Genomic DNA, 9,302 nt, shown 5'->3' on the forward strand with positions numbered 1-9,302 from the left:
ACCCCCCAGGCAAATTTTTGTTGTGTGCGCTATTGATCTAAACTACACTGCTTACAGGAAACCACATAACATGGATTGATTCTGCCTCAGGTTTTTTGAATGTTTGTATGGAGCCATAAGGATTCCTCCCTTAGGTTATAATTGAAGGATTTGGGCATGATACTTGCTGGGACCAGGGAGGCCATTTCTCCCTGGGGAATAAAAGGAGGCGGCAAATGAAATATGTAAAAAAAAATGTTTTACAAACTGAAGCAAAACCTAATTATGGAAAACGAAGCCATAATTTCAGCCATGAGGCCTGCAAGAAGTAATCTGTAATTGAAAAGCAAAGGAGATGCCTGGGTTTTGAAAAATGGCTCCCTCTTTCTCGACTGAATATGCCAGGAGGTCCCATAGTATGGTCCCTTCCCCAAATTGTTTCCTGCCTATATTTCTGACAAGGTGCAATGAACAAGAGCCACAAACAGTGGCAAGAGAGTGGGTGTGGCGGTGGGCTCAAGAATTACAAGTGAAAGGTGGCCACCTAGGTCTGCTTTTCTACTTCTGTGCGGGGAGACTGGACATGGCATGCTCCATTTTAGGAAAATGCCTGGTGTGACCACATTTGCTCAAAGCCTTCTGTGGGCAAAGGGAGCAGCAGTTTTCCTGCCAGCCAAACTAAAACAACAGCAGAGCCTGGGGCAGGCTGCATTATGTTACAAGTAGCACCATCCACCTGACCTGGTCAGAAGGCCTGCTGGCATTGTAGGGAAAAGAGCTGATTTGCGTCAGGTGCAAAGAGGGGGAAGTGGGAAGGAGAAGCTGAGCAAAGTAACCAGTTCATGCTGACATACCTGGGCCTGGCAGTTAATGCCTTTGGGAGAAGGACCTGCTAAGCATGCCTCAGATGACCTCTTTTCAGGGAGTGGACAAGGCAGTGTAGGCTTTGCAGGTGCAGTGAGGCAATTCAAAGTTACCTTTGCTAGAAGATAGGCAATAGCTTAGTTTTCCTGCCCAGCCAGAGCAAGCTGTGTAAAAACTCTTGCAAACATAGCAGCTACAGCAGGACACAGTCTGAATGGATCTAAAGAGGGAGAATGAGGCTTGCAGCTTGTAGGCAGATGGTTCAAAGATGAGTATTTTGCAAGAAAGGCAAGCTCCAGGGTAATTTGTGAGCCAAGCCAGCATAGGCTCTGTGGTTAGATAACCTCCAATTAGATTCCATGTTGCTGTTGCAAAGTGCAATCCCAGTTGCCTTTAGGAGGGAGATGGCCTTGCTAATGCTTGTGGCAACCTTGCAACTGCAGATGCATAATGTTTCTGCCTGCCTGAGGCAGCTGGCCTTGTAAATCAATCTTTTTCTTTTGCACTTCAGGCTAAACTCAAGTTTTTCTCGTGTGCCTAAGCAGTGCATAAGTAGCCACGGAACTGCCAATTTTGGTGCTCACAGTTTAAGATTCTGTTTCCACCTGTGGCAGAATGGGATTGCTCCGTATGCATAGATGCTAGAAAAGACCTGTCCCTTTTAGTGAAATAGCCAAGTGGTTAGGGCATTTGCCCAGGGAGGCAGAAACCAGTTTCTAGGCTCTACTCACCCAAATGGGGTTGTTGGAGCTTCTATCTTTGCTTCCCAGCAAAGTGCGTTGAACACCATGCTGTGCTCTAAGCCAGTGGTTTTCAACCTTTTTTCATTTGCAGATCCTTAAACATTTTTTAATGATGTGCAGACCCCTTTGACATGCTTTTGGTGGATCATAGTTATTTTTCATGGACCCCTTAGACAGTCTGTGGACCTCCAGACTTTGCCCAGAGTACTTTCCGGCCCTCTCAAAGGGGGTGACTGCGCCTTGCTTTTGATATTCATTGGATAAACAGCACCGGGATAGCTTATGCCCCATCAGCAGCAGGAGCCCAGGCTAGACCCAGGGTCTTGTTCCTTCCAAGGCAGTATCCATAACACTGTGCTGGGCTCCTGTCCCTATACATCTTTCCCATCTTGGCTGCGTCAGTAGAAGAGTGCTCTGGGAAATGCCTAGCAATTAAAGTACTTTGATGAGAAGCAGGAGACACAAGCTCAAACCCCCTTTGGGTCAGATGAGACTATAACTTGGGTCCCCTGCATCCTGGGCAAGCATGCTTGTCATTGGGCTAAAAGGTATGACTGAATTTTTGGGATTTGCCTGGTGTTATGTGTGTTCCAGGGCAATTATGTTTGGCCACAGGGCAATCTATTGAATATGCTCAGTAGGGAAGTGCGGGATCAGCCTCACTTTACCGAATTCCAAACTGTGTAATTGCCTAAAACTGCAGTTATGTTGGCCATGAAACTGCCACTTAGGAGCATGAAAGGAAATAGGATCTGGCTCTTACTATTTAAAATGCATTGGTCTAAGAATTGTATCTTTGCAGACTTGGTTAGCTAAAAACTCTGTGAAAAATGTCTGGAATACATTAAACCATCCAGCTGGGACTTGGGTTAAGGAAGTCATCAGCCTGAATCAAGAGAGAGGAATAGGGATGGCCCGGGGCCAAGCAAGTGAAAAGCCCATGGACCACAAGTATATGGCAAGGAATTATGAGAACTTAAGACAAAAGACACGCAACAGAAAGCTACAAATCTATAGGTGTCATGTCATGTTTGGTGTAATTCTCCAAAAGCATGAGAAGCTTTCATAAACAGGGACCCCTCTTATAGCGCAGACGAGGTCTCACAGAACAGATTTTTCTGACCCTGCTATAGTTCTTGTGAAATGCGCAGAAATACAAAATCACACTTTGGTCCGAAACATTTCTCTACAAACATTACAGCTAAGTGCAGACGTTCTAAAAGTTCAAACCTGAATTGATTCAATCTTTGCAGGTTAGTCTAACCTGTGTAGATTGAACCAATTTTCAAGTGCATAGACATTCACTTTTGATTCAGGAAATGCGGGCACATGCCTGCAGTGGCTCAGGCCTGAAGCTGTGTGGCACTAGAGTGAGCCTTCTCTTCCCTTCCACAGTGGCTAAGGGAAACTGAGCTGGGGTGGCCAGGCCCCAGCAGTGCTTGAGTATGATTGGGGAGGGGTTTAAACCCCCATCCTGGCCTGCAGGGACCCCAGCTAGGGTGTGCCTGGAGAGGGGTGGAGAAGCAGCCCTTGCCAGGCTTGGTGGGGGTGGGAGAAGGGGAGGGGAATGTGGCCTGCAGCTGGCACTGGGCAGCGAGAATGGGGGCATGGCCAGACCCCCTCACTCCCTTGGTGGGGGAGGAAGACCCCTGCTCAGCCCAGCCTGGGTGCAGAGAGCCAGGAGCATAGTTTTTCTCCCCCTGCCCCACAGCAGCAGATTGTGGGGTCAGGGGAGGAGGAAAGCCCTTTGTGACAGCCCAGCCTGGCCACTGAGGCAGCGCCACACAGAAACCACCCCCTGGCCCCATGGTGGGGGAGGAAGAGGAGGAGGGAGAGAACCCCGCCTGCTGCAGGAGCTTCCTAACAGCCCAGCCCAGCCTGGGCACGGGGAACAGGGAGCAATCCAGGCACACAGCTCCTGTGGGCCCAGCCTGAGCCCCACCTCCGGCTAGGAAGGGCCCTGCCCCTGGGGCCTTGCCCAGGCTGGCCTTGCTCCACCAGCCTCAACTGGGGCTGAGAGGGGCCGGCTGAGGGCACTGCTGAGGGCAGGCACAGAGGACCCAGCAGAGGCCAGGCAGGGTCCTTCCCAGCAAAGCTGCAACACCAGGATAGCCTGTCCTGGCCTGGGTGTGGGGAGCTGGGAGCAATCCAGGTGCACAGCTCCCATGCCCCAGCCTGAGCCCCAGCTGGCTGGGAAGGGCCCTGTCCCCATGGCCCAGCCCACTCCCACCATCCATCTGCCTCACCTCAGGCTAGGACTGACACAAGCCAGCCTGTGGGCGCTGTTGAGGGTGGGCGCAGAGGGGCTGGGACCCTTCCCAGCCAGTTGGGGCTGGGACCGTGGGAGCTGTGTGCCCAATATTTTCCTGGCTCCCCACACCCAGGCTAGGGCAGGCTGTCTGGGAGCCAGTGCGGCATGTAGGGCTCTCCCCCTCCTCTTTCTCACCCACCACAGGGTGAAGGGGAGGCTTTGTGTGGTGCTGCCTCAGCGGCTTGGGCCGGCCCCTTCAGACCCACCCTCAGCAGTGCCCATGGCAAGGCAGTGGGCAGCTGTGGGCAAGGCAGATGGATGACAGGACCATGCCCTCTGCTGCTGTAGCAGTGAGGGGGGATTAACCTGACAGGGGCTGCTCCTCCTGGCCAGACCCCAGCTGCAGTCCCCAAGGGAGAGGGGAGGGAGGAAGTATAACCCCCCTCCCTGCCCCTTCGCCTTAGGGGGCCATGCCAGGTCAGTGTGTGGCTATGTCCCCGCCCTTGCTCCGGCTAGAAAGCAGAGAAGCAGGGCCAGCCCTGTTCTCTGGAGCAGACAGCACAGCGCAGCCCAGGGCTGCAGAGCATGCTGGGATGCGGGGGGAGTCTGATTTAATTTAAACCAGGAAGGGGTCTGGGACAAATTCCATAAACCGATTTGACCTAAATCAGTTAATTCTTATACTACATTCAACCAGGTTTACCTTTAACCAGTTTTGTCCATATTGAAACTGGTTTATGTGCACTGTATTTATGTTTTGTTACATGTTTAAATCAGTTTCTGATCACTTAAACTGATTTATGTGTAATTTCTGTCCCTACCCTACATGGGGACATCCTTTTTTGTCTCTTTCAAAGCCAGCAGAGTCAGTAGGGGTGGGGAAGCAAGGCATCAGGATCACTTCCTACCCCCACTAAGTCCTCACCCCAGGAACAAATGCAGCTCCAGGGCATTGCCCTTGCAGCAGCAGCAGCTGCATGCACAGACACCTGTAAAAGCAACAGCTGGGGCAGGCAGACCATGCTGTGGCAGCAGTGGCAGAAACAGCAGCCACAGCTGGTGACTTTTCTTTTGAGGGGTTTTGAGTCCTTGGCATAGGTAAGACCTCTGTGCCCTCCCACCCCTCACCCCCTGCACTCTCAAAACCCTCACCTCCCACTACCCCACTCTCCCCTAGGATTTGCTCAGGGTGCAAACACTGCTCATTCTGTCTTTGTTTAAGGCAGACCCAGCTGCCACACTTAATTTAGTTTTAGATGATTTGAAACTTGGCAGCATGCAGTCAAAAACACCCTTAACCTTGGATCAGCCATGTATAATATCCACCATACAAGACTCTCCAGAGACAGTTGCAAAATCTCTCAAGAAAGTCTCAGAGGTGGATGAGGAAAACTTCGTTTTTTTTGATGGAACCAGGCTGATAATTACACAAATCAATATGCAGATATGTAGTTAGCCGTGTTAGTCTGGGGAGATTTGCATTTTATAAACTAACTAAATAAGATATATGTATAGAGCACAAGCTTTTCTAAACTCAACTTCACTTCATCAGATGCAGGTCAAAGATGTCAGACTTGTGTGGGATGGGATACCTTGCACATTTTTCTTCACTGACATGATTGACCTGGAATTCAAGACAACTGATGACAGCATTAGGAGTTGTGAGGAATCAAGCCAAAATGACTCCAATCAGAACATGTTGGCCTTGTTTAATGTCAGGCAGCAAGAACTAGATTATGGGCTGTTCACATTGTGTACCTTAAACCTCTCTTGCTATATTGGTCAGCACATCTGCCAGGACCTTGAGCTCAGTCTTAATCCCCATAAAAAGTATCTTCCACTGAGAAGTATGGATTCATTTTGTAATTATTTTCAAATTTTGCGAAATCCCAGAGAACAAAAATCGCAATGAGCTCTTGCTGAACCCTGTGAAGCAGTTGTGAGCTATTTTGGAGCTTTGCGCCCTACTTGCTGAGCTGCTTGCTAAGCCAGACCAAAGAAGGCAGCATTCCAAAATCATTATTTGGTTGCTGTCCATTTGGAAGATGTTGTAGAAAGTGAGTTAGGAGCTTACACAGCCAATGTAAGGAGTATTCTTGAGATCGAGAGAAGCAGATCTATGGGCAGAGCTTAGTTCAGAATGGGTTTCATCACCCTAAAGACTCAAGTATCACCTGTCAAAAGGAGGATTTCTTGTGTGAGGCTTTACATAAATTAAAATAAAAAGATTCCTTTCTCCCAGAGTTGCATCCCATTGCACCTTTACTTCACCCATCCAAAATATTAATGCAAAATCACCGCCTCTTCTTTCTTTCTCCTGGTGGTTCCACATCTCTCTTCACTCCACTACTCCCTCTGATGTCTCTGTAGGAGCTCAGTGGAATCTGTGTTGTCAAAGTGCTTGCTGAGTAAAAAGGCTGCTCTCATCAAAACTGAAGCATTTCAAAATGTGTCACTTCAATTCATGCTCTGAGAAAAATATTTTAAAATGAATTTTTTATTTGAAAATTTTAATTTATTTTGAAACTATTTTTTTGTATTGGAATGCCATCGTTTTGTCTTTATATTGTTTTAATTTTTGTATTTTCATTATCTTTAAATGATTTCAAGACATGTTGCAGTTCTGAGATGTTTTAATACAGTATTTTCTTTCTAGGTCAAAGTCTCATTTTAGTCAGTACTGTATGCAGCACTTTGCTACTTTGACAGAAAGCAGGGGAAGACTTTGATCTAGAAAATAAGACAAGATGTTTCAATCAGTACTAAATACTGGTTGACCTCGATGACTTTCAAAATAAGACAAAATAACAGAATATTTCAACCATTATGTCATGATGTCAGTAGTGGGGATACACTGCTACTGGCATATTAGGTGATACATATGAGAAGATATACTATTAATGAAGCCACATCTTAAAAATGATTTGTTTGAAAACATATGTTTCAGGCCAGCTATTTAGTAGGATATTTCAGAAATGCTTGTTTTGGTTCCCATTCAAAAAATTGAAATATTGCAATTTCCTATGAAACAAAAATTCCAAGTTTTGAAGCACACTTGTCAGTTCCATATTGACCATAACCACCCATGCTGCGCAGAAGTCACTGCCATCTGGCTAGGTGGCGGCCTTCCTATGTGCATTGCTTCTGTAAGTAGTGGACATTGTTAGAGGTGGGAGATGGAGGAGGCAGGTAGAAATTCTAGTGGTTTCAAAGGAGCTATTGACTGGTTTCTGTGATGTTTGACAAGAAGAATTACTATAGAACTGCCACAATCCCATTTGAAGGGAAAGTAGTTTCTTTCCTCACTTCTTGTCCAGACCTGTTCTGTTATCCAGCAGTTCCTGCTGCTTCTCCACACTCCTATCGCAGCCTGACCTGAAAAAGGATTGGAGTCTGAAATTTCCTCCCACCTCTCCCCTTGCATCTTTATTCTGAAACTGGTGGGATCCAACACACAGATCAAGGAGGGAATTTAAACTTGCACTCCTCCTGCTCTTGATCAAGCAATAATTTACCAACCCCTCCTCCCCCCCCAAAAAAAGACCCAAACTGATAGTGGTATACCTTGCAAAACTGCAAGTCTGAGCTTGAAAAAAGTATGTAAAGAAATGGTGCCAGGAAAGAGAAGAGAAGACACGGTGCATTCATTTAAAGACTTGGGATCTTCATCACGAAGGTCGGACTGCTTACCTCCATTGTGCTCTAACAGGCATGATGCTGTAACTCTTCTTTTGTCACTGTATTTTTTTATTGCTTCGTGCAATTCTTGACTAATAAATAATGAAGGAACAACCTTTTTTTTTTCTTTTATACTTCCTCACTAAGACTGGAAGGTGAAGTTTAAACAAGCTGTTATTTTTAGCAGTTCAATCATAAATGAGAGACAATGGCTGTATTTTTTTGTAGACACGTCTCCAAATAAAATACGCACCTTGTTTCTGGAAGGTAGAATATAGGGGTAAAAAAGACTTTTCCATAGTCTTGGCTAGCTGTATGACATAGACTAACTCCTGGAAATATAGAGCAGCCAGGAAGTGTGGCATCGGGAACTTCTTGGTGTGGCAGACTGTCTCCTGCAACATCACATTTCCTGAATACTTTATGTTTCCACAAGGCTAGCCCTATACCCTTTCAAAAGGTAGTAACAGGATTGTTACTTCTTTACTATAAGTAGTTCTTTATATACATTCCTGTAAACAAGGTGTGATTCCACATTACAAGCCTCATCAAGACATTATCACAGCTCACTTGCTGCTTCAGGCATAAGCCATAGTGCTCAGCCAGTAGTTACAGCTGTTAACACAAGACTCCATCCCTTCAGTATGCTGAGCAGACTCAAAACAGTAGTCATCTTGGCAGGTGCATGACATGCACAGTGTCTCCAGGAGTGCTGCTTTCCCAGAGGAGAAAACAGCTTCCCTGCTTAAAACATGCAACCTAATTTTGGGAGGCTGGTTTTGGGGGGAAATTTGATCTTTGACAAAGTAACAACTTAAGTGCATGAAGGGAATGCTATGGATATAGTGTATCTAAACTTCAGCAAGGCTTTTGACAAGTTTCCACTTGACTTTCTCCTAAACAAATTAGAAAAAAGTAGGCTAAACGAAACTACTATCAAGTGAATAGATAACTGGATCAATAGCTGCAAACAAAGGATAATTATAAATGGATGCATGTCAGAACAGCAGGAGATTTTGAGTGCAGTCCCACAGGGCTCCAGTTCTGTTCAATGCGTACATTAATGATTTGGGTGCTGGAATCGAGAGTGTCTTGAGCAAGTCTGCAGACAACACTAAACTGGGAAGGATGGAGAACACACTGGAGGATAGGAGTGCAATTCAGAAGGAACTTGATAGATTGGAAAGCTGGGATGGAGCTAACACGATGAAGTTCAAAGCTGACAATGAAAAGTGCTCCACATCAGAAGGAATAATCAAAAATACAAATTGGGTGACACCTGGCTAGATGGCAGCACTGTGGAGAAGGATCTGGGGGGGTTTGGTAGATGACAGATTCAATACACAATGGTATAGTGCCCGAAGACTGGAAGAAGGCCAATGTGCTGCCGAACTTCAGGAAAGGGAGGAAAGTGGATCCGGCTAACTATAGGCCCATCAACCTGATTTCTATCCGAGGGAAGGTCTTAGAAAAGTTTATTAAAGAGCCCATCCTTAATGGACTGGCCAATGCTGAGGGATAGCCAGCACGGGTTTGTTGTGGGTAGGTCTTGCTTGACCAATCTCATTGCCTTCTACAGCCAGGTGACCTATCACCTGGACAAGGGAGAAGAGATTGATGTCATATATCTTGACTTCAAAAAAGCCTTTGATCTGGTATCCCATGATCACCACTTGGCAAAACTAGCCAGTTGTGGCCTTGGCTCCACCACAGTCCGCTGGCTGGGAAATTGGCTCCGTGGTTGGACCCAGAGGGTGGTAACTGATGGAAGTCAATCGTCATGGTGC

Source organism: Crocodylus siamensis, chromosome 1 (assembly GCF_052110815.1).
Source record: "Crocodylus siamensis isolate JL-2025a chromosome 1, ASM5211081v1, whole genome shotgun sequence".
NCBI classification, from domain to species: domain Eukaryota; kingdom Metazoa; phylum Chordata; order Crocodylia; family Crocodylidae; genus Crocodylus; species Crocodylus siamensis.